Below are 27,108 nucleotides of genomic sequence, written 5' to 3' on the forward strand. Positions count from 1 at the left end.
TTATTCCTGTATTTTATAAAAATAGGATGCTACTCTTTATACTGGCCATTCTTTCAGGTTTTTTTATAGCTATATAATGACACATAGATAGACATACAGATATACATACACATATGGATATGGATATAGATAGTACATGCGATTATACCTTATTGTTGAGCGTTCAGGCTGCTTCCAAGATTTTGCCACTATAAATGTTACAATAAATATTCTTCTATATATCCATATACGCTAGTGATTTTTTATCTGCAGAGTGGATTCCAAAAACTGGCAATGCTGGGTCAAGGAACATATGTACTTTTTAATTTTTATAGCAACTGTTAAATTACTTCCCAAACTGTTGTACCAATTCACACTCACATCAGTGTTGCTGAACACTGATGAAAATGGCAATTTCCCCACATCCTTGCCAGTCCAGAATTGTATCAACTATGTCGATATGGATGCCCAAACACAGGCAATGCCAAGGCTGGTTAATTGAGCAGCTCCATAATTTTAGTTCTCTGAGTTAAATGATATAGGATTCCTTTGGCTATCAGCTCGTACTTATAAGTTGGCTGCTGCATGTCTAGAGGTGTCTTCTTCCTGTGGAGATGTAAGCAACTGAGTCACTCTGGGTGACTTAGGCATAAAAAGCACTTATTAAAAAGATAATAGGTAGCTCACAGAATCATTGGGGAGGTTGAAGAACTAGGCTTAGGGATAAACAGCCTGAATGACAGACAAACCATGACACAGAATTGGTCTGAGAAGAAATTTTAGATCATTTCAAAGACTGTGAAACAAAAAAGTTGATAATACTGCTAATTCTGCACCAGGAAACTTGAACTTGCTGCAACTGCCACCTCCCTCCAAAGAATGCCCTACCATCCCTGCTTCTTGCACCACATCAAGGAATCTAAGTCATAGTGCATGGGAAGCTGGGAAAATTTAGTTTCTGAAGTTCAACTTTTCTAGTAAGAGGCAGTCTCTGTCTCCCACAAAAACTCATAAGACGAGTTACTCAGAAGGAAGTTTTTCAAACCATAGAAAGAGGGTTTCAGGGCAGGGCAGCAAGAAAGAATAATCAATGTCTACAGCACCGATTCTTTTTGAATGTAGCCCTTCTAACAGATGAAAACTGATTTCCCATTCTTTCTTTCATTATATTTTCCTATTAATATGTTTAAAATTATAAGTTGTATTTTCTTTATCTAATTTATATTTTATCTTTTTAAATTATTATTTTGTGTACTCAAGTTTTTTAAAGCAGTTTAAATTTTTGTCATATCTAAATTGTCAATTATTTTATTATTCATTCACCTGAAACTGTTGCTATGATTTGGATCTTTGGGTTAAGTAAGGACACTGTAATTCACCCAGCGCTGACAGTAAATATTAGTGTTTGGGATGTTATTAGAAAAAAAGCCCTGGTTCCTGAAAGTGTGGCCCTTCGTGTGGTCATAGAGTACATGCACATCCTGGTTTGGTGTAATCCAAGATGCACTGAATGGCCTGCCTGCCAAAGAATATATCTCCCACCAGGTTTTTATAAAAACTAATATTACCGGGGCTTCCCTGGTGGCGCAGTGGTTGGGAGTCTGCCTGCCAATGCAGGGGACACGGGTTCGAGCCCTGGTCTGGGAGGATCCCACGTACCGCGGAGCAACTGGGCCCGTGAGCCACAATTACTGAGCCTGCGCGTCTGGAGCCTGTGCTCCGCAACAAGAGAGGCCACGATAGTGAGAGGCCCGCGCACCGCGATGAAGAGTGGCCCCCGCTCCCCACAGCTGGAGAAAGCCCTCTCACAGAAATGAAGACCCAACACAGCCATAAATAAATAAGTAAAATTTTTAAAAAAAAAATAAAAAAAAAAAAACAAAACTAATATTACCAACTTGAAGGTCATTTTCTGATTTAGGGCATTAAAACCTAAAACCATGTTAAAAGATTGAAATTAACATTAATTGACTTGTCCATTCATTAAGCACTTAATGAGTATCTTCTATTAGCCAGATTCTGTTCAAGGCACTAATGACACAGAGGTGAAGGAAATTAAGTTTGAACCTCTCTTCTTGGGCATCTAATCGTGGGTAAATTAACTTTTGAGACAATTTCCACATTTAAAATAAGGTTGATAATAGTACCTGTTTCATGAGTTTTCTCTAAGACTTGAATGATACAGTAAAGTTCTGAGCACTGTGTTTGGTGTATAGTTTACATTCAATAACCTTCAGATACCTTAATAACTATTATTATCATTAATAAATCCATAGTCAATTGCCACATGTTGTGATAAATCTATGCTCTACATAGACTAGGATGCTGTGGTTGATAAGAGTATGGAGGGACAGCACTGCCCAAATTGGAGCTGTGGGGGAGGTTTATAGGATGGTCCTAAAGGAGATAAAACTTGAGCAAAATCTTTAAGAATGAATATGAGATATCCTGGAGAAGGAACTATTGGCATTGATCAGGAAGTGGGGAGAAGAGAGATGAAATAGCATAACTAAGCTATGGGAATGTGAAATAATGTGGAATGTTGTTTGCCTCACAAATGTGTTTGGGCCACGGCATCATCTTAATGTGGGAGAGTAGTGAAAGAGGAGTTTGTTCAAATTATGAATGATTTTGTATGCCATGCTGAGTTGAGACTTTATCCTCAATAATACGAGGAGACATGAAATGACTTTCAACTTAGTGGGAGGTCATTGAGTTTTAGAAATCCTATTCATATAAGTCAGGAAGATGATTGAAGGAGTTTAAGATTAGCAACTGAGAGGCCCTCTCCCATCAAGTCATTGCAATAATCTCATAGTGAATGCTGATGGCTGGACTAAGGTAATGGCAGTGCAAAAAGGGAAAAGATTTAGATACATATTTATGGGGTAGAATGGGCACTTGAGCCAGATTGGCTGGAAAAGAGGAGGAAATCTACAAAGTTTAGCAGGTTTCTGGCTTGGACGTCTGTGTTGATGTGGTGTCATCACCAAGAGTGGAACATAGAAAATGAGGGTCAGTTTGGTAAGGATGTGTAGACTGAGATGTCTGTGAAACATTCTTCCAGGGAGCCCTGGAACACACTTTGTGAAGTTGTATTTTTATGATATGATGGATGTGTATTTTGTCAAGTGGACTGGATCTCCATATCCCAGATTTTCTTCTCTTCTTATGCGAGTAGGTGACCAGAGGCACCTTGCATAAGATTTAAAAGACAGAAGTGAAGTAGCAACCAGATTTTTTTGTTTTGTAGTTGTTGTAACTGGACATGAGATGCTGTAACTACATACCCTTGTTCTACTTGGTAACTAATCATGGTGGCAGCATTCAGCATTTGAGCCTGCATAATCTTCTGTCCCTACTGTAGACCCCTCTTCAGCATTGCATCTTTGACTCCTGGGCCAGGTGAATCACAAATTGCCAGATTCTTCTACAGGACACCCCCCCTTATCAAAGTAGGAGGCTTAGAGGTATTAGGAGACTGATGAGGGTCCCATTCCATCTTCATGTGTCCACTCATCTCATTGGCTCCAGTGTGCCCTCAAAGTTTCTACCTCATCATCAGAGGTTACAGCTTGTCCATGTTTCCCTTCTTGAATGCCTGTTTTGATGACTTCAGGTTGCAGTACCAGATACAGAAGAAAGAATCTCTCATGTACTGTGAACCAGCTCCCAAAATTGCATAAGGTCAAATCTCTATAGGAAATCCCTATTAGGTCTACTTCTCTGATTAAACAGAGAAGTCCCCCATGAGGGACATAACAAGGGTAGTGTTTATAGACCGCTTTGTCATTGTACACAGCTTTGAATACATAGTCCAACGCTCCAGACACTTTGGCCCCTGGGACAAAAGGTCAGAAGTTTTAGGGTTCCACCATCCTAGGGCACCATTGTTCAGTTTTAGCATTAAGCTAGTGGTCCATCTCCTCAAGCTGAGAAACGATGTGTACAAAAATGGACAATTTAAAACAGAGTGTGGCAAATGCTCTCTATAAAGGGCCAGATAGTAAATAATTTAGATTTGTAGTGCATAAGGTCTTTGTCACAACTATTCAGCTCCCATTGTTGAGCAAAAGTAGCCATTGACAACACATAAATGAAAGAATATGGCTATGTCGAAATAAAACTTTACTTATAAACACAGATGATGTGTTAGATTTAGCCACGGACCATGGTTTGCCAGTACCTGATTTAGACAAAATAGTACAAGTTCTTTATCATAAAAAGTGCACTTTAAAAATTCATTAATACATTTAATACATTTAGCATGGAGAAAAAAATTAAAGTCAGGGTCAGATAGCCTAGGATGTAATCTCAAGTCTGGCACTTTCTGATGCTCCATTTCCTCATTTTAAATGATGACAAAAAGATAAGTACAGTGTTGTAAAATATGGCCACAAACTTTTTGACATGTCTCTTTTCAAAAAAATAGCATCTAATTCCTTTCCCCTTGAATATGAACTGGACAAGGTGACTCATTCCAAGTGAATAGAACATTGCCGAAGTGGCATTTACATAATTTCCAAGGATAAGTTAGAAAAAGGTGATTCAGCCTCAACTTGACTCTCTCTTCAGGTACTCACAACCTAACTGCCAAGCTATGAGGAAGCCAAGTGGCCAAATGGAAAGGTCGTATATAGGTGTTCTGACCATAACCACAGCAGTAGTCCCAGCTGACAGCCAGCATCATCTGTCAGACATGCAAATGATCAAGATATCCCATGATTCTAGTCCCCAGCCTTTGGGCTGGTCCAGTTAATGACAAGTGGAACAGAAACATTTGTCTCCACGAGCCCCACCTAAATTGTAGAAACCTAAGTAAAATAAATGCTGTCATTGTTTTAAGTTGCTAAGTTTTGGGGTATTAGTAACACAGCAATAGATTGCTAGAATATAAAGACTCCTCAGTTATTACAGTAAAAGAATTTTGTAGGAATCTCCCAAACCTACTAACCTACTGACTTGTATCTTAGTACCATACACAAGCATGTGTGTCAACTATCTTTTTTTTAAATGGAAGTATAGTTGATTTACAGTGTCGTGTTAGTTTCAGGTGTACAGCATAGTGATTCAGTTATATATATATTCTTTTTCAGATTCTTTTCCCTTATAGGTTACTGTAAAATACTGAGTATAGTTACCTGTGCTATACAGTAGGTCCTTGTTGATTATTTTATATATAGTAGTATGTATATGTTAATCCCAACCTCCTATTTTATCCGTCCCCCCACCTTTCCCCTTTGGGTAACAAGTTTGTTTTCTATGTCTGTGAGTCTCTTTCTGTTTTGGAAATAAGTTCATTTGTATCTTTTTTTTTTTAGATTCCATGTATAAGCGATATCATATGATATTTGTCTTGGTCTGGCTTACTTCACTTAGTATGATAATCTCTAGGTCCATCCATGTTGCTGCAAATGGCATTATTTCATTCTTTTTTATGGCTTAGTAATATTCCATTGTTTATGTATGTATATGTGTGTGTGTATGTGTGTATATATATATATATATATATATATGTATATATATATCACATATTCTTTATCCATTCATCTTTATCCACTCATCTGTCGATGGATATTTAGATTGCCTTCGTGTCTTGTCTATTGTAAATAGTGCTGCAATGAACATTGGGTGCATGTATCTTTTTGAATTATAGTTTCCTCTGGATATATGCCCAGGAGGGGGATTGCTGGATCATATGGTAGCTCTATTTTTAGTTTTTTTAAAGAACCTCCATACTGTTCTCTATAGTGGCTGCCCCAAGTTATATTCCCACAAACAGTGTAGGATGGTTCCTTTTTCTCTGCACCCTCTCCAGCATTTATTATTTATAGACTTTTTAAAGATTTTTTTTTAACGTAGACAATTTTTAAAATCTTTATTGAATTTGTTACAATATTGCTTCTGTTTTATGTTTTGGTTTTTTTGGCTGCTAAGCATATGGGATCTTAGCTCCCCAACCAGGGATTGAATCCGTACCCTTTGCACTGGAAGGTGAAGTCTTAACCACTGGACCACCAGGGAAGTACCTATTCATAGACTTTTTGATGATGGCCATTCTGAGCAGAGTGAGGAGATACCTCATTTGTAGCTTCCCAACAATCCAAAGAGAGGATTTAAGAGGCCACAGAGAAGATTTAAGAGGCAGAACCCAATGACCTAACCTGGAATTTGGCCAAAACTCTATGCTTAACATTTCTAATTATTTCAAAAACGATGTCATGGGACTTCTGATGACCAGCCTAGAATAGGACTAGAGCTGGCCAAAACCACCTTTATTTGAAATGAAACACCACTGCAAACTTAAAGCCTTGTGAATTTTGAACTAGAAAGTTTGGCCTTTAATTTATTTTGGCCAGAGTGCTTTCCAAAAGAAGTGTAAATCATATTTTTTAAAAAGTTACCTCGGAAAACACATGAATAGCTACAGGTCAGTTACAATTGGTTCATTTAAAGTTCTTTCTTAAGTTCAAGATAATAAGATGGAGTCCGGGGCTTGGGGGAACAGAATGTCTACACTTTTGGTCTAAATATTAGATCTATGTTTGGATATTTTTATTTTCTTGAGGATGGAGATAATACTGAAAGCGAAAGAAAACAGAGACAGAATAAACCTAGAAACATAGGTTTGTAGTTTGATGTGACGACATGTATATGCCGATCAGAGAAGTAAGGGTGATAGTTGTATAAGTGAGTAGATGCGAGTGAATATAAACATTGAAAGTACAGGATAAGCCTTAAAGAGAATGGAATACGAGACAATTCTTCAACTTTATTTCCTTATAGCACATTTCCCTTTCCCAGAGCTACACACTGGTGACACTTGCCTACGTTTTCTCCAACTTACCGTTCTGTCCCCAAATGCCATAACTTTGCCACTTGAGGATCTTTTCCTGGAATGTCTTCGGGGTAGTGTTTTGAAATGAAAAAAATATCAAGTCATACAGTCCTGGATTTGGAGGACAGCTGCCTCTAGCTAACTGTGTAAACTTGAGCATTTGCTATTTATGACCATCAATTTCAAGACCTATAAAATAGAGATATAGAATATCCTTCTATATGGTGGTTATACAGTTCAAGTAAGAAAATATTCATGAAACACTTACCACTACATCATAGGATAAGATGTAGGGCAAATTGAGTAAGGGATTATTTCCCCAGAACCACTAATTTCTTACTCAGTGACTACTACTTATGCTTTGCAATCCTTATGCAGTGTCACTGCCTTTTTACGGTCCTTGCCAAGGCCCCCAAGCAAAGTTTAACTCTTTCTCCAGGCTGTAATAGAATGTTGGCCACGTTGTATTGCCTTAATATGATTATGTGTCTGGCTGTCTCATGTAGATTTGGGACCTTATTAATTCCTTGTGTGTTTTGTCCCTTCATGATGATAGTCTAGAAATTTTTATTTTGTAATAAAGGCATTTATAAACATGTCATTTATAAAAATTAGTATGTGCCATTTGAGAGAACTGAAGGGTGGATTACTCAGTATTTGGAAATGTTTTAGTCTGCCTTATAGAGTCCATCACTCCCCCTCATCTGGCTCCCACTTACCCAACTGTCACTATTATTTGATTTATGGCTGGCCCCTGCTCATCTTTATGACCTTGTCTTCATGTTTTCTCAAGTCAGAGGGGATTTTTTTGGTAAACCTATACCCTTATTAATGAAATACGACCAATCAATGCTATAAAGTACTCTTGAAATGTGTAAATATTATACATTGTCCAAAGGGGCAGTACTAATTGCAAAAGGAATGGATGGAAAAATCACTGCTGCACAAATTTAATTTTAGAAATACATTTTTCTCCTAAGTAAGGTGTTCACAAAAAGATTAAACTCTGATCCTTTTAAATCTACATATTCTTAAGCTGCTAAATTTCTAGAAATAATAATTATTATGTAGCTAATATTCTGTAGAGGATTTAATATGGCACAAGCACAAACCTGAAAACTTTTTCATCTCATTTTTATCACTATGGCAAACCTTAAGAGAGATATTATCATTGTGTCAGTTTCACAGATGAGGAAGTCCAATTAACAGGAGACTAATTCAAATTTTATTAGCCTGGTTTGAACATTCTGTACAATTTATATACGGACTCATGTATTGGCAGAATTAACCACCACCTAGGGTTTATGAAATTTTTATTATTACCTTTTCTCGTATTTGGGTAAGTGTATCAATGACCTATGTGAATACTTTATTGGTCATCAATAAAGTGAATTTGCTTATCTGATTACCTTCTCTCATCTTAGAACTCACATGAATGGGAAAACAGATAAATACATTTCATTAGAAAAAAGGAAGCAGAGAAAGAAAAAGTCACTAAAAGTTCAGGATTGGATGCTTCTTATTACAAGTAGTAAAGGGAAGGAATCTGGGCAGTCAGACGACTTCATGAACACATGTAACTTTGTGAGCAGATGAAGCATTCAAAGAAAAAAATGTGGTCATCCTGGTAATCATTTTTATTTTCTTTTACCAGTGCTACAGAGGTCTAAGACCTAAAGTAAATCATTCTTTCATTTACTCCACTGACTTTGATGTAATAAACAGAAAGCTGATCTGAGGTAGCCTTTCAAATTACTTATATATACTGTAGGATTACTCCAACATCTCAGACAATTCTCCAAAATAAAATCATGTAATCCTGCAGACCAAATATTCTTATTGATACACATTTCACCCTAACACACATATTCCTTGAGGGTAGAGGTTAAAGCACCTATGGGTTCCTAACATGGCCCACTAGTCTCTAAGGGATAAAGACTTGGGGTCATTTTTGCAATCCATCAAATGTGGTTGAATGTTTTCTCCTGGCATCTTCCTAGACCATCACTGTGGACTGGATCCAATAAGAAATCTCTCATTAGAGCAAACTCCAAAAACTTGATCTTCTAGAGGGAGGAAAGCAGAGGGAAAGAATACTGTGCTTCAGTGAGAGTAACTGGATGGAGAAATAAAAGGTAATACTCCCATTCTGTGATTGGTTCCTCCAGGAATTTTGCTGTTTATATCCTTGATAAGATTGCCTGTCTGCAAATTATAAAACACCAATATGTTGTTTCTAGATATGATTAGTATGTATGCTGGTTTGACTACCTCATCAAAAGTGGCTATAGGTTTTATCGTATTGCTATGCAAACTAGGCATCCCTAATGTATTGGTGCTGATAAGTTTAGTGGTGTTGATTAGTGCTGAGGCAAGAACTGGACTTAGAATCATAATTCATATAGTCAAACTCTCTACAACTTTGCCATGAGGCACTATAATGTAGTAAAAGACATCATCTTTGAGATCATATAGTTCTAAATTCAAATATACTTATAAGATACACACACACAAAAAAAAAAATTAACCTCTTTGTGTCTTATTTTATACAAATTTAAACTAAGAGCAGTAATATTTTCCCTGCAATATTATTTTGAGAATTACAGATAAATGTTATAAAATGCATGATGCACATGGTGGGCACGCAATAAAAAAATTATTAATATTATGAAAACAGGAAAAATACAACAGAGAAAATCAAAGTCCAAGTGTTGGGTTTGAAATGATTAACAAAGTGTATAAACATCTAAAAAGACTAATTTTTAGAAAGAAAGGAAGGTAGAAAGGAAAGAAGTGAAGAAGGGAAGGAGGAAGGAAGGAAACATCGGTAACCAATTACCAACATTAGAAATGAATGTGGGGACATAACTACAGATCCTACATCAAACGGTTATTAAGGAAATATTTTGAAGACATTTATGTTCAAAATAATTCAGTAAATTTGACAACTGAGATAAATAGACAAATTCCTTGAAAAAAAAAAACACAACTCACAAAAACTGATGCAAAGAAAGAGAAAAATCTGAATAGCACTAAAGAAATTGAAGTCATAATTTGAAACCTTCCCACAAAGCTACAAAGAAAACTTCAGACCAAGATGGTTTCACTGATGAATTCCATCAAACATTTATACCAGTCTTGAATAAACCCTTTTAGAATATAAAGGATGAGGGAATACTTTTCAACTGATGTTATGAGATCAACATAGCCTTAATACCAAAACCTAATGAGGACATTATAAGAAACAAAATCCCTAATGAATATAGATGTAAATATTCTTATCAAAATATTATTACGTCAAATCCAGCAATATGTAAAGGATAATACATCATGACCAAGTATTCACGACTGACTTTACAACTGTAAATCAATCAATGTAATTGATTAACAGAATAGAGGAGAAAAATCATGTGAATATATCAATACATGAAAAAAAAGTTGAGAAATTCAACAAAAACTCATGAAAAAAATCTCAGTAAACTAAAAGTGCAGGAGGACTAACTCAATATTATAATAGACATCTATTGAAAACCTACTGCTAACATAGTACTTAACGGTGAAATATTGAACACTTTTTCAAGATTAAGGCTGTTGACTTTCACCACTTTTATTTAGTATCGTTCCAGAGGTTCTAACCAATGAAATAAGGTTGTAAAAATTGAGTAAGGTCATAAAGATTGGAAAGAAGGAAATAAAAATGTATTCAGACATGATTATATATATAGCAAATCCTAAGGAACATTACTGATATTCAGAATATCCCTCATGTCAAATTAATTCTATGCTAAGGAATGAGAGAAATATCCATTTATTGTTTGTATGCTTTGTCAGTTAACATATTCATCAACAAATTACAGGTTGTATTTGACTATTACTTCCATGTAGAAGAGGAATATTAATTCAGGAATAAAGCATATGTAGGTTGAGTACCTACCATCAAAATTGACCCCTGCTCTCAAGGAGTTTTCAGTCTTATAAATTCCAGGGCTTACTTAATATGGGACTAGGATCACACTCACATTTTACAAGTAAATTCACAACCAGCTAGTATGTATGTTGGTTCTGCTGCCCAGGAACTACAACTTACTGGTCAGCCTCCCCACTGTTATCATATACATAAATCTATTGTTCCATGACCATTTACTAGTCAGATGGGATAATAAGTAAATCTGAGAAGTGATAATTCTTGGGTAGGACAGGGTCCTAGAGAACTTGTCACCCAACACAAGGCAAAGGAAAACTATTATTCAGATTACCTTTAGATAATCTTCCTAGAAAATAGATTTCATATAGCTCTTTTATTATTTCCATTTTATAGAGGAGGGCAGAATCCCATCAGAGTAACAATTTACAATTTCAGGAGTCAGAAATTAAAGACCTGGGACCATAATTTTAAAACCTGTGCAGCTTTTAATGTTATTCTTTTTACCCTCATGCCATAGGTCAGGTTGCCCAGGAAACAAACTAGACAGGGATGTGTATGCAGGTGGTTAACTAAGGACAGTCCTCAGGAACACCTGTAAGGGAGGTGGGAGGAGGCAGCAGGACTGAGCAGAGGGAGAAGTTGAACTGTGATGTGGTTGCAACAGAGGCTATCAGTGACGTCTCAGGGAGCTCTAAAGCTGGTTGGCCCTTTAATGATGGGCAAAGGGGGCCACCTTCTTTGCACCTTTGCACCTTCTCATCAACCAGTCATTGAAGGTGGGCTGTTCCACCCTTAAGGTGCATAACCATAACCGTGGGCAAGGTTGTTTCCTTTGGCAGAGGGCAATTCCTGAAGATGGACTCAGCTGTGAGCTGTCAGCAGGTAACACTCTTTGCAGCAGGAAGAATGAGTGTCTTCAGTGCTAAAGGGGGCACCCAGTAATGTATAACAACATCCTGTACACCCCACAGTAAATTGCAATAAAATTCTGGAGCAGAAGGAAACTGTGTGTTTTACTGAAGGCATCTAAGAAGTAGGGGTTTATGGAGCTGCATCTCACACTGAAGCCAGGGGATGGAGAGAAGAACTAGAGGCGCTCCCAAGCAGAAATGAGCAAGCATCAGGCTGTTTGGGCACCTGATTCTAGAAAGAAGCAGAAGCAAGGAGTAGGTACAGGTCTAAGAGGCAGCCCTGATGTCAAGCAGTTAAAAAGTGGTTGTGTGCAGAGCTCCCTCACATGTGACAGGGAAGCGGTGACTCGAATAGATAGATAGCAGAGCACTGCTCCTGAGCCCCATTTATGGCTCAGGCTGTACTTCTTGATAGACTGATAGGTCATGGGAAAGCCAGAGCTTCTGGTGATGAGGTGGCAGCCACTTCAAGACGCATTGTTAGAAACTACTAAAAACAAACGAGAAACAGTGGCTATTTCAGTAGACAGAACTGGAGAGATAGAAGATGTATTTTCATGTCTTTCTTTTTATAAATTCATGGGGCTAAGGGTAGTAGAATTAAAGTGATTTTTACTTCTTTTTTGTGTGTTTTTCTGAATTTTTTTTTATTTTTAATATGTTTTAAAAATTTTTTTTACTGAAGTATATTTGATTTGCAATGTATTTTTAAAATAGAGTAATTGAATTAGTTTCATCAGGGTCAGCAAAATATTACATAAGAAAGGTTATATGAGAGTGTCACTTCCACCTTACAGCCTTTCTACCATGCAAAGTACTCTTCTGAGCTCAAGCACTACTTGGGCCATCAAACTTTCTTACCTTGCTTTCTTTCTATTTTTATTTTTATTATTTTATTTACTAGTATTTATATTATTATAATACATAATTAACACATATTATATATGGTATATTTTGCAATTATGTATTTTATGTATAAATGTAATATTTTATAATTATGATACATAATTGTTTTATATACTATTATATTTAATATAAATCAATATTTATTATTCTATTTTATTAATGCACCCTATTTATCCTTTGCTTGATCTATAATAGTCCTCATAGGTTTCAATATTTTTATCCCAAAATGCATGCATTTGGGATGAGTTAGCTAAAGAAGATAGCTTCTATAGGAAATGAAATTTTAATCTGGAAGAAATGAAAATTGCTTCATCTCATATGGAGAGAAACTCACTCCAAAAAAAAAAAAATGCAAACCCGCCCTAATGTTGCAAGACATGTCTTTGGCAGCGACCTTTTTTGTGCTGTGTAGCCACTGGGTTATCTAGAGCCCTGTTGGGTTAGCCAGAAAACTTGGAAATGTTCAGATAAGTCAGGGTCAATGTGACCTTTTATGTACTCAATTCTTGGGAAGTTTGCTAGCTTAAAACGTCTCTGAACATAAACAAGAGAAATAGTTACTATTCCAAAACTGAAGCTAAACTAACAGGTTGGAAAAGATCATTTACTGCTCCAGAAATTTGCAAAAGGAGATGACGGCAGTATAAATTTATGACAGTTTTATCAAATAACTGAAATGCCTTGCATGTGACCTTTATTTTGAACATGCTGATAGTTTTCATATAATTTCTCTGTATTATCTATCAGGTTGTTAAAATGTTTTCCATATGCAAAAATTAGTTGTAAAAAGCATCCAGACTATTATTAGTGATTGATTATTCAAGATAAAAAAGCATAGCTCTTTATGTCATATAAACAAACTTTGGTTCTGATGGTCATGTAAATATGCAAGCTGAAACATATAGGGTGATAAAAGCTGACAAGACTGAAATATTAGAGTCAGCTTGCTGCAGTAGTGTAGGTCCACTTGATTTCTGAGGAAGCAATGAAATATGGTGAAGGAACAGGGGTGATATAGAAGAGACCCAGAGAGAACATTTTAAAACATTTTTATAGCTTAAAGTGAAATGGTCAGATGATGTTGTCTAGTGTTTTAGAACATGGTTTTGAAGCCAGACAAGTGTGAATTTACAGCCTGGCTTCCCACTTACTCCGCACATAACTTACGAATGCATTCCCTCTGAGACTCAGTTCACTTCTCTGTAAGCTGGGGATTAAAAGATTGCCTCGCTCATAGAATTGGTATGTGTAATAAGTGAGATAAAAATGAAAAGCAACTAGCAATTACTTATTATTGTTGTTAGAGTAAATGAGTTTTAATTGTTACATAAGCATAATAAATGGTAACTTTATTATGATAATTGAAAGCAAAAAGTCTAAACAGGATATTGTGTTTCACCTTCTTGGCTAATATTTTTCATTAAGCCTCCATCTAACAACTAATATATAACATATTTTCCTTCCAAATGCAAATCTTAACATTTTATCTCATCGTTTAACCTTCCTTTTGTTTCTACCAATCCTAACAAAACAACGTATTTCTTCTTCTCCCTAATGATTAACCTCCAATAGGATATTTGAGGGAAAATCCAGCACCAGCTGCTAGCCTGATGTATTTTGCAGTTTCTAAGAGAAAAAGGAACAGAAACACTTGTTCTGACCATTCTATAGCTCCCAGGGCTGGGATGGCGCCAGTAGGAGTCCGTGTGCCATGGTCCTCAGCACGGCTCTGCCAATCCTAAAAAAAAAAAAAGAGTGTTTATATTGCCTGATTCATTCATGTTTTTTTTAAAGGAGCAAATATTTATTGAACACTCATTATATGCCAGAGAACTGTATAGATACAGATAATAAAATATATATTCCTATCTGAGTAAAACATAGTCCCTTATTTCAAAAGAACCCATGACTCAAGTTTCAGGCAGAAACAGATTCTTGACATGCTACATTAACCAGTTATTTTTATTTTATATCGCACACAAGGTGTTGTTCCACTCAACATAAATATGGAATATAATAGAACTATAGCTTTTTCATTAATAAAATTGAATTGCAGCATATACCATGCAATTTAAGATCAAATTCCTATTTTTAATGTTTCCACTAGTCATCTTAAATACTTTGTGGAAAAAAGTTCAACTAATAAACAATTCAATATCTCTGTTGAATAAAATGGGTTAATGAATTCATTGACAATTAATACTGTAATCATAGAATTAATTGAAATGGTTTCAAAGCCTATCTTCCAAAGGCCTAGATGGTTTCAGAGGTGAATTTTTTCAAATGTTTAATATATAATGTTTTGTTGTTCAAACTATCCCTTATCTTACAAAAAAAATCATTATGTATAATCATATAAGTAATAACAAAATTTTATATATCACAAAAAATTACAGACAAATGTCACTAATGAGTATAGATTTTAAAGTACTAAATAAAATATTTGCAAATAAAATCATACAGTAAAACTTTATAGGTATAATTTATCACATTTATAAGTCAAAGGAGAAAAATCATATGGTTTCCCAATAGGCAGCCAAAACTTAATTTGTAAAAGTTAACTTCTATTCCTGACTGTTTTTTTTAACTTAGAATAAGAATAGATGACTATTAATTTAATGTAGAAAATTATACACATTTATGTATATATAAATAAAATAAGCAAAAATCAGGTCTAATGGTGAAATTTAAAAGCATTTCTTTTAAAATCCATCACAGGCAAGATGCCCATTTTTCCATAATTATTTTCCTGTAAGTACCAGTCAATGAAATACAGTATAAAAATAAATGAAATGTGAAAATATTAAAGGGGAAGAAAACACCACTACGATTATCACATGTGATATAATTTTATATCTAGAAGCCCCAGTTGGAAAATAGTAAACTCAGAAAGGTGGCGAATTGTAAAATTAAAATACCTATAAATCAACGGTTAGTTGGAGTATTCCAGTCTCTTGAAGTCTAGTTAATATGAGGCATTCTATGCACTGTGGAAGTTCAAAGCCATCCTCAACATTTCTTTTTAATTTCCAGGAGGCTTGTGTTCTCATAAACACATTTGGCTCTGCGTTCCTGTTTTGACATGGGCTACATCTCTTGTGTTAGAAAATTGTATTAAATAGTAAGAATATACGCTTTAAAATAGAAGTGTATACAGAAGCATTATTCATTTACTTATTTTTCACCCACATTAAAATCAGGTATCATTTATACACCTGTTAAAGAAAAAAGCAAAATATATTCTCTCTTCATTTTTTGATTGTTTATTGAAGGGGAAATGGTATAACATTTTAAATTGAAATAGTATGTCCCTTATTCCTCATTCAATAGAGTGTTTATTTCATAAGTCTTAAATTTACTGACAGGAAGAAATTTGTTAACTCTATTAAAGAAATAACATACTACTGCAATCTCCATAAGACAAGATTTCCCTTTTATACCTCTTGAAAATTCTCACTACAGATGTGAGAGATGTTTGAATTGAATATTTAACCTGTAAATAATATGATCATAATTTCATGAGTTCATTAGTTTTAACTTGCATGCTACAAAGCTTGTACTTTTTTATTTCATTTCAGTTATCTTAATAAGCTGATTTGTCATCTCAGCATTACTTGAGAATCTGTGAATATTTTAAATTGCTAATAGTGTCTTCAAAACGTGTTCCATAAGACACAGGACAGAGGTTCATTCTTGGGAAAAATATTTTCTAGAGAAAAATATGTTTGAAAGTCGTTCTTAAAAAGAAATAATTTTGAGTAGCTCTTTTTTAAAAAGTCTTCCCAGTGATTAAACAAGCAAAATATTTGAAAACAATGTCATATAATTTGCAAACATGATATGCTCTTTAAAAATACATAAATCTTCTCTCAAGACTTTCTCTCTTTTTAGATATTGTTGATTGATGCTGTGTGCATGAGACCAACCCTATGTGAACTGATTTGAACAAACTCTTCAACTTATTCATCAGTCACCACTCAGGACAGTAACACAAATGAGAAAAAGAAAAAGACTGATATTTCACGATACGTACTTACCACTTGTGTTTCTACTAAGATCTTTTACATATGTAATTTTATGCATATTGTCTCAGAGAGGACGGTGAGTGTAAGAAATTTGGATGATATCAAGAGAATCTAGAGTGCAAACCTGAGCCTCTTACCCTTCTCTCCAATGACAACTTGTGTTGCCTTTGCATTTTCATCTTTCGTGGCAGAAAAAACCATCTGTGTAATTTATTCTACTCACAAAATAAGAAAGAGTTCTATCACTATCTATTTTTCTATTATCTTTTTAATTGTGGCATAATTTACATGGAGGAAAATGCCCAGCTTTTAAGTGTAGAGTTCAATTAACTTTGGCCAATGTGTACACCCACATAACCACAACCCAATGAAGATACAGAGCACTTGCATCACTCCTGAAAGTTCCCTCTCTGCCCTTTTCCAGCCTATCCCACTCCATACCACCTCTGCGCAACCATTGTTTAGATTTCTGTAACATCATATAAAGTCACATAAAAGGAGCCATACGGTATGTTCTGTTTTGCACCTGGCTTCTTTCACTCAACTTAAAGTTGTGAAATGCACCCATGCTGTTCTGTGTATCAGTAGCTTGTTTCTTTTTTCACTGAGTGTTACTGCACTGTATGATCACGGCACACTTGTTTATTCACTGGTTGATGGTTATTTGGATTTTTTTCTGTTTGGGTTTATCATGAATAAAACATCCATGAATTTTCTTATATAAATTTTCTTGTGGGTGTATGTTTTATCTCTCTTGTATAAATGCATAGGAGAGGAATTTCTGATAGATATTTGTTTAGTTTTATAAGAAACTGCCAAACCATTGTCCAAAGAGGTTGTACCATTTTATTCTCCCACCAGCATGTCTGAGTTTCAATTTTTCCACATCCTTGCCAACAGTACCGTCAGCCTTTTTAATTTTAGCCATTCAAGTGGGTGTTAAGTGCTATCTCATTGTAGACTTCAGGAAAATACATTTCCCCGAACACTAACGAAGTTGATTATCTTTCCATGAGTTTATTGGCTGTTCATGTATCTTCTCTAGTGAAATATCTTTCTTTTTTTTGTCTATTTTATATTAGGTTTGTCTTTTATTATTGAGATTTAGGAGTTTTAAGAATATTTTTAATACAAGTCCTTTGTCAGATATATGTACTTTGAATATTTTGCCCAATCTATGGATTGTCCTTTCAATTTCTTAACAATGTCTTTGATAAACAGAATTTTAATTTTTCTAAAATCTGACTTACAATTTTCCTCTCTTATGGTTTTTTCCTTCCACATCTTATTTAAGAAATCTTTGTCTATCCTGTGATTGTGAGGCATCCACTATGTTTTCTTTGAGAAGTTCTATAGGTTTAGCTTTTACTTTTTGGTTTATGATTCATCCCAAGTTAATCTCTGTGATTCATTACCTTTAGATGCTGAGATTTAATAACCAGAATCTCACTTATTTGCCCTTGAAAGTTAATAAACCCAACTACTTTGTTGAGTAGAACAACCTCCCTTAATATAAAGTAAAACTCACATATAACCACAATGAAAAGCAGAAACAAGCATAACTATAGTCACCTGACATCAAAACAATCCAAGGTCAGGGTCTTCTCACCTTAGACCCTACTCACCTGCCCCTAAACAGAGCTCCCTTTCACAATATACTGCTACTTTATCCTCTTATCTTTTACTTTATTCTATTTCTGACAGTTCTTCCTTTCCTCCCAAGGAAAAAAATTCAAAATATACCATGTTTTATGGAGAAGATCAAAATGTAAAATCACCTTCACAAACATGTGTTTTTGAAGTGGGTTTTCTTTGTGGAATGTTTGATTTGTAATAAGCATTCATATTCTGAGTAAATAGAAAATCCTTGTTTCACTCCTCTAACAACTTCATACTTCAAAAACCTGGGAGTCATCTAACTCTTTCTTCCTCAACCACACATTTAGGGTTGTCAAGTAAATACAGGTCACCCGGCTACATTTGAATTGCAGTTAAACAATTAATAATTTGTATGTGATCCAACTATTGCTTGGAACATACTTACACTAAAAAAATTATTTGTTGTTTATCTGAAAATCAAATGGAAGTGAACATCCTGTATTTTTATTTGCTAAATCTGGCAACTCTACCCACATCCAATTCATCACCAAACCCACTAAATCCTAATTTCTCAATATTTCCTAAATTAAGCCCATTTATTTCCATCTCTACTATTCGTACTCTTGGAAAAGGCACCATATTTATACCCAGATTGCTTCAATGACTTCCTTACTAGCTACCAATCTCTATTCTAAACATTCTTCACTCTTTGTTAAAGCCATAAAGATTCTTTTAAACACAACCCTGATCACATAACACCCTTTTCAATCATTCCCACTGCTTTTAAGATAAAGTCCAAATTCCTAAACTTGGCTTTCACTGCTACATCTTACCTGTCCAGCTTATCTCTAAGCAATCATGATCTTGTACTCTCCATATATTCCAGTCATTTTGAAAAAACTTTCAGTCTCTTGAAGAAGCTAGACTCTGCCCTTTGGTTTTAATATTCACACATGAATTTTCTTCTACTTAGAGCATTCTTTCAGCCCATGAGTCTCACTCACCATTTCTGCTGGACCTTGGTCTCTTTGCCCTTAGATATATTATTTTCCCTTCCCCTGCTCTGTTCTTATTCAACTCTCTAAACTGATGTTGTAACCACCCCCTATTTACCTATTGATGAAGGAGAGATTCCTACTCTCCAACTATGGTGATGGCTGAACCCTGACAGGCAACACAGGACAGATAAGACTGACAGTAGCATTAGTCACAGATACTCACAGATACATTGCAAAGAGACACACAGGGGTTGCACTTGGGCCCAGAGTGAACAACCAAGGTCTGTGGGAGGCAGGCTTTGTAGTATCAAGAGGGTGAGGTGCCCCTGGTTACCACAGGAGGATGTGATTGGCTTGTTTGAATTACTATGTGGACAGGCAGAGAACACCATCTCTACTCAGGATTAAGCAGGAAATGTGCCTTGTCCCCTTGATAAGAAGAGTTGTTTGACTAAAGGTCAATATCAATGGGAGAAGAGTGGGGAGGAGAATTTGCGATTGGACCATTCAAGGCCCTCTTGGTTTCCTCAGATGTCAAGTCAGCACATAATATTGGACCTTAATTTTAGGCCTTACACTATAACAAATGAACTTGTAAGGATGTACAACACATCATGCCTCCATCCAAAATGACACCTGAAAAGGATTAGATTTACCTCTCACCAAAGTCAAAAATGTAATTAAATGTAATGTCAGCCCAGCAATCCCACTCCTAGGCATATACCCGGAGAAAACCATAATTCAAAAAGATACATGCACCCCAATGTTCATGGAAGCACTATTTACAATAGCCAGGACATGGAAGCAACCTAAATGTCCATCAAAAGAGGAATGGATAAAGAAGATGTGGTACATATATACAATGGAATAGTACTTAGCAATAAATAGGAACAAAATAATGCCATTTGCAGCAACATGGATAGATCTAGAGATTGTCATATTGAGTGAAGTAAGTCAGACAGAGAAAGACAAATATCATATGATAACACTTATATGTGGAATCTAAAAAAAGGATACAAATGAACTTATTTACAAAACAGAAGTAGAATCACAGATGTAAAGAACAAACTTATGGTTACCAGGGGATAAGGTGGGGGGGAGGGATAGATTGGGAAATTGGGATTGACATATACACACCACTATACATAAAATAGATAACTAATAAGAACCTACTGTATAGCACAGGGCACTCTACTCAATACTCTGTAATGGCCTATGTGCGAAAAGAATCTAAAAAAAAAAGAGTGGATATATGTAGATGTATAACTGATTCACTTTGCTGTACACCTACAGTACACAACATTGTAAATCAACTATACTCCAATAATTTTTTTTTTTTAATGTAATGTCAGGAAAATTGTCCAACAGTTAAAAATGGGCAAAAGAGATTACTGGTTGTCCTTTCAGTGGAGTTATGGAAGCCAGGGGTTATCTGATTCTTTTTAACTATGTACATTTGATTCTATTTCTAATGATTAGGTGACTTTAAAGCTCTGCAGAGGTAGAAGTCACATTGCAGAAAACTGATGGTAATGCAAATGATTCTTATTTATATCACTGCAAATGAAGTTTGTTAGTAGAAATATTTATCCCCAGCCTGAAGATGACCCTGAACATATATCATTAGATTATATTTTATCATCCTGTAGGATATTAATCAGTTTTGTTCCACCTATTAGTAAATTCATGTCAGCATTCCTGATTATGTGTGTGTATATATGTTTATATTTATATATTCTTCAAATTCTCATTTGAACAAGTTTGAACATCTTCCTGGTTCTCTCATTAATTAGGGAGTTTAATATCATCTTTGATACATGTTTACATTTTCATGAGTCATGATTTTACCTTTTTGAAAATTATACCTTAGCAATGAAGATAACCATAATTTAAAAGAAAAAAAAAACTATCTTAGTAAAGGAAATACAAACATACTTAAATGTAAATATTGTCTTGAATGAGGCAGTGAAACTAAGATTTTTTTTAATTTTATTAGTTTTTTTAAAATAATAGACTTTTATTAGATTTGTACATTTTATTTAATTTGTGAATTTAAAATGATAAATATTTAAGAGAACTAAGTAAACATACCACAAAAAAATAAGCTGGGACAGGAAAGACATATGTGCCCATTTAAAAAGTGTAGCAATTTTTATTCATTCTAAAGTATGCATATTCGCTAGTCCTTAGTCTAACACTAAGGGCATTAGCCCAGGTCCAATCCTTTCTTTGGAAATACTGAAGAATGTTTCACCCTCAGGGAGTGCAGAAGGCTCCAGTTTTGCTTTCTTCCAAATTCAAAATTTGGCTGTTCACTCTGGTGACTAAACTTTCTTTGAAAAAGCTTAATTCCAAAACTCTTCTTACGCTGAAAGTAGCTTAGGTCACACCTGACAATTGCAAGTGTCATTTTGACTGACAAAGCATAAAAGAAGCTTGGCAGCAAATTTTCGTATACAAACAGTTGCTAAATGACAATTCTGAATCTCTAAAACATCATTAAGAAACCTGACAGTATGCAAAAACTGAGATTTTGTTGCTAAAAGTGAACATCATTAATTTCCTAATATAGTTTACATGTGACTTGGCTTTTACCATTTGATGCACTTCTTATGTAAATGAGCTTGGTGAGAAGCAGCGGCTGCAGGAAACAGGTGGGCAGAGAGGTTCTTCCCAAAAGAAGCAGGTGATTCTCCACCACCATCCTCTCCCAAATCTGAACAAAAGTAAAAAGGAAGACCCTAGAAAAGTTCTCACTACACATTCTCTTGGACCCATTCCCATCACGATGGGTCCAGTGAATTATACTTTTCCACCTCAGGGCAGGGAGCAGTTATGTACTGGGCCCTGCAAGGTCAGATGGTTCAGAAAAAGAATGTAACCTGAGGGAAGAGGGAGGATGGGATGGGCAGAGCTCCCCAACAAGTTGCTTGCTGAATCCTGTTTAGCCTCCCGCCCCACTCCCCACCCATTTAAGCAAAAAATGACAACATTCCTGGCTTCTGGTGCATCATCCCAGCCATTTTTACCGAGTCCAACTGGCTTTGCTACAACATGAAACTCTAATGAACTAAAGAAAGCCTTCACATGCAAAAGCAAAGTGCTTACCCTGTTCCCTGTAAAACCAGTGAAAAGAAAATGTCACTGAAACTCACCACAAACTATGCCTCCTACACTAAACTCTCTCCAACTCATCAGCCAAAAATTACCCCTCCCCCTCAACATCTGTAAGCATTTATTGCCATTGCCCCTCATTCTGCTGTGTACATATACTGCTCCTGCTGTTATTCTCAAGTTTGTGCACAAGTTTTCCTTGCTCAACTAGAAAGTTAAACTAAGAAAGAAACCAAGAGAAACCATGGGCCATGCCTTTTGTATTTAGTAAGCAAGCTCAGAATTTATACTTAAGTATATGAGAGTTTTATAATAATGAGTTCCCCATACCTCGATACCCAATGTAGATTACAACCTTTGCTCTGGAACCAATAAATCTTGTTATGTTAACTTAAGAAGGACAAGGGTAAATCTCTTGCCCCTCCATACCAAAAATATAAATCTTTTATATTTACGAATTTAAAAAGAAAACTGAGCTGAGGCCAGTGGTCTTAGGAAACCCTGAAATGCAAAAAAGCTTCATAGAAGCTTGGAATGGCTGATACATTAAGAAAGAAAAAAAAAATTTTAATGCCTTAAAAGTCATTGTTGATGATGTAGAGTAGATATAATTCTTACTACGTTCCTAAAGACTAGAGAATATATTTCCAAAATATGTAAACAGTTTTTATGCTTTCCCTTAAAATATTATAATCAGCAGCATATCATACAAATTCACTAAAAAAGAGTCAGAACCACTGAGGTTACTCCACCAGTTGGGGATTAGTTTATTGCTGAGTGTTAAAGAAACTTGTATAGCAAAGGACTGAGTTACTGGGTTTTCTGTTTGGGGACCACTTAGCTCTTATAGTTTAAACTGAAGCTGACATTTTAAGTGAATTTATTAGTCTCACTTCATTCCAGGACCAGATGGTAGTCCAGCTCACACGGACACCTTGGGTTATATAACTTAATCCAAAAGGGACATATAAGTATAACATCTCTTTCTCAGATGGTGAGCTTTCTAAGGCCAGTTCTTTAATTTGATGTCATATTCTAGCTTGCAACTGAAATTTCCTCTTATACCACCCAGGAATCAAATATGTTTTACCAGTAAAATATCTTTCTGCAAATTGTACATTATAGCCTTCAGGGTGAGATTAAGATACTAAGTTTCTGGTAATCTGTGATAAAAAGAAATGTTCACATATTGAGGTATGGGCAAGTCATTCTGGCTTATACATGAGTTAACCTGCATTTTATGCTAACTAAAATAGCCTGTTTGTGGCCTATCAAACATACATTGTACATCTGCTTTAATTATTAAAGAAAAGTGTGCATTGACCAGAAGTAAAGAATGTCCATGTTAAAAATAAAGATTAAATGCCTCCCTTCCTGGGATGCCAATGCTGGTACTCCTTCCATACTAAGACTCCCTTCCCAGGTGCCAAGGCCATACTGACTAGCTGTGCATGAACTGATCTGTTTTTTTTAAACCTTGAAGGAATGTATCCCTGACTTGCTTGATGTTCTTTGTTCTCACAAGACATAAAACTACTGAAAACCAGGCTTCTCTAGAACAGTTTCTCAGAGTAATCTGGGAAGCTGGCTTCCAAGCTATAGTCCTCACTTTGGCTCAAATAAAACTCTTTTCTATTCCTATTGTAAAAATAAAAAAAAAGGAAAGGGGACCAGCCCTCCAAGTCTCTGCAGAGGGTTTGCCAGCTTACTCAGTCCTAGAACTAAATATTTAAAGTAAGAATGAAGTTCTCCCAGAGGGCTAAGAAAATCAAGTTAACAAGATTATATAGTTGAGAATAAATTAGGAAAGATTAAGAGGAAATACTATAGTTGGTAGCTTTTTTAATACAAATTTTCATTTCATTCATTCTAAGATACACCATTAATGATATCTTATAATTGCTAGTAGCCAGGCTATTGTCATACTATAATTGCCATTACCTCATACAAACCAAATTGGTTATTTTTCCTGGTGGTATAACTATCAGCCAGCAAACTATTTAAGGATCATTTGATGAAGAAATGCGAATCCTGACTGTTAACTGAAAATCTTCCCTTGATATTGGCTCATAAGATCCAGAGAGTCTACATGTTGCATCAAGGTTTACAGAATAGGTGTCATTGGAAGAGAATTTCAGAAACAGCAGAGGAATATTCTTAAGAAATGCTGTGCTACCAACATTCTTAATGGCACAGATGATGATATTGTTGGAAAAGCACTAACGTCAATGCCTCCAAGTCAAAAAGTATTTCTGAAGAGATGTTATGTGAAAGCATCTTAAGAATAAACAATTTAGTTGGCATATGTTCTTTTTATCTATGCTAAATAATGACATGTGATAAAAAAAATACATCTCTAGATATAAAAGAACTATTTTAATGACTATAAAATAAAAATTCTAGGTTGTAAGAGAGCATTACTATATAGTTCAATTGGTAGGGTTTCTCTGTTGTAGTACATAAAACAATGAATCTTCTTCCAATTGACGGCGTCTTAGATTAAATGATATACAATATCTTTAGATTATTGGGCACAAAAACAAGATTCAAGCCAGAAGACCCCCTTAGGAATTCTTTCCCTTTCATCCAAAGCATGCAACCCTCTAAAAAGGTTTTTCTGCCCTCTGGTTGTCCTTGTGTAAGGGAGTCTGAGACTGTTGATGGGATTACAGAAGAAAAAATATCCTTACAATAGGGCTAAAGGCATCACAATGAACATCTCAAAAATGTAGTCTCCTGAACACATCACCTCAGATTTTATAAATCCAAGTGCCGAAAAGTGTCTTATCACTTTAATTACATTATATAATTTTAGAGATCACATCTATCATTATATCACAACTGGAAGTTTTGTTGAGAAAAATGCATTTAGCACCATAGACATATTTTGTTCAAACTGTGCAGCACTGCACGATTCTGTGAATGATGTTCCTTTTATCATTAAGTACCATTTTATAAAGTGTTCTCAAACAGCTACTATTTTCCACTTGAGAACTGAAAGCATCTACACTCATACGTCTTACGGTTTCCATCAACAGGACTTTACTATTCCAGGAACATAAATGTTTATTTGCCCAGAATATAAAAGTTGCAAATCACTTTATTTTTCATTCCAAGATCTTCCTGAAATACCCATCAAATCTTCAATAGAAAGAACCAAAGGAAAATTTATAGCCCAAGACTCTTTGAAACCCTTATTTCAAAATCTTTGCTATATACAACAGAACTAAACAATTATATTATGATTCTTACCCAATCACAGCCAAGACCCTGCACTGAAAGACCTGCCTTAAACCAGAGTTCAAAATCTCACAAATATCTCAATTTTGTCCTCCTCAATCTGAGATACTAACAAGGTTCTCTCAAAGTAGTGTTCTCTTTTCCACAGTAAGAATAAACTCAGCTTTGGTTTATCAACCATTTGATGATATTTTGGTGGAGCTGCCATTCAACACAATATTTTATATGAATTCTCAATAGATTTAGGATTCAGGAACTTGGGTCTAAATTGTAAAGATTTTGCTTTCTTCAGCAAACCCATACCAGTAGTAATAGAAGCAGTACTTACTAGTAAAATAAACATAGTTCTGCCTTGCATCTTCCACATATGATTGAGGAAGAAAATTAAATGAATTTATTACAATATATAAAGGCAACTGAAAAATTTGTTTCCAGTAATTTCTTGGACTAAAGATTCCAAAATCCTCCTGAAATATATCACCAAAAAAAAAAAATGCCAGGAAAATAAAACTTTTGAAATAAGAAGAACATACAAGAAAGTAAGAGAAATCACATCTCATTAAGGTGAAACCACTGCTCCAGGAATGAGAACAGTCCCATACCCTAAGGACATCATCAGAGCCTGGTGGTCTGGTGGTCAGAGGGCTTGGGTAGGTGGTAGAGAGGTCTGGAGTACTGCCAACTAAGCCTTGGATCTGGGTAGAGCAGAGAACCAGACTAATGACAACCCTACATAAAGCTGAGGCTGAAGGAGAGCCACACCCTAGAAAAAATAATGAAAAAGAAGAAAAACTGTACAACAGAGATAGAAAGAAAAGAAAGTCAACCATTTCTTCAAAACCCAAAAAACAAAGCCACCCACCATGGCATAAATGTATACTATGTTCTATGCAGAAGCCCAGGGTGAGAATTTTAGTTAAAAATGGACACCAGTTGATGGTACCCCTGGGTATTCCATAGGAACAAGGGCAATTCCCTTCTAAATAAAATTACCTTTCACCCAAACCTCACAGGATTCCCAGAGGTGGTTACAATAAGCATATGCTCACATTAAAAAAAAAAAAAAAATCAGAAGTAATCCAAAGTAATAAACTATGTTCAGTGAAAATCAGTTGTAACACCAAAGCCTATCCATAAAGATCTGAGATATTAGATAAAGAGCATAAAGTAACTATGTATAAACAAATATGTGTAAGGAATAATAAATGTGTGTAAGGAAATCAAATATATGTAAGGAAATATGTGCAAGGAAATCAAAGAGGGGATTGAAGCAAAACTATAAAAATAACAAAGAAGATTTGAAAAATAAAGAATTTCTAGAAGTGAAAAATATAGTAATTACAATTTAAAACAACACAAATGTAAAGCAGAAGAATAGACAAAGTTGAAAAGGGAATCAGTGAGTTGGATGATACATCTGAAAAAATAATATGGAAAATATGAGGTTAAAAGACATGGAGAAAAGTGTAAGAAAGTCTTAATATATCTATTCTGAGCTCTAGAGGTAAATTATAGGGAAAATGGGGAAGGACAATACTCAAAAAGATGATGGCTGAGTTTTCTCCCAAAGTTT

The 27,108-nt window shown here is 35.3% G+C and overlaps 1 long non-coding RNA gene across 2 annotated transcripts in view; it reads right to left on the minus strand.

Annotated features, from left to right (window-relative positions):
* LOC103016309 (uncharacterized) overlaps nt 1-27,108 on the minus strand; it is a 113,944-nt gene that overhangs the window by 46,733 nt on the left and 40,103 nt on the right. For both annotated transcript variants that reach the window (XR_009008229.1, XR_009008230.1), the window contains exon 2: nt 14,221-14,297. This is a non-coding gene — a long non-coding RNA (uncharacterized LOC103016309). The remainder of the gene's footprint in view (nt 1-14,220; nt 14,298-27,108) is intronic.

Source organism: Balaenoptera acutorostrata, chromosome 4 (genome assembly GCF_949987535.1).
Source record: "Balaenoptera acutorostrata chromosome 4, mBalAcu1.1, whole genome shotgun sequence".
NCBI classification, from domain to species: Eukaryota; Metazoa; Chordata; class Mammalia; order Artiodactyla; family Balaenopteridae; genus Balaenoptera; species Balaenoptera acutorostrata.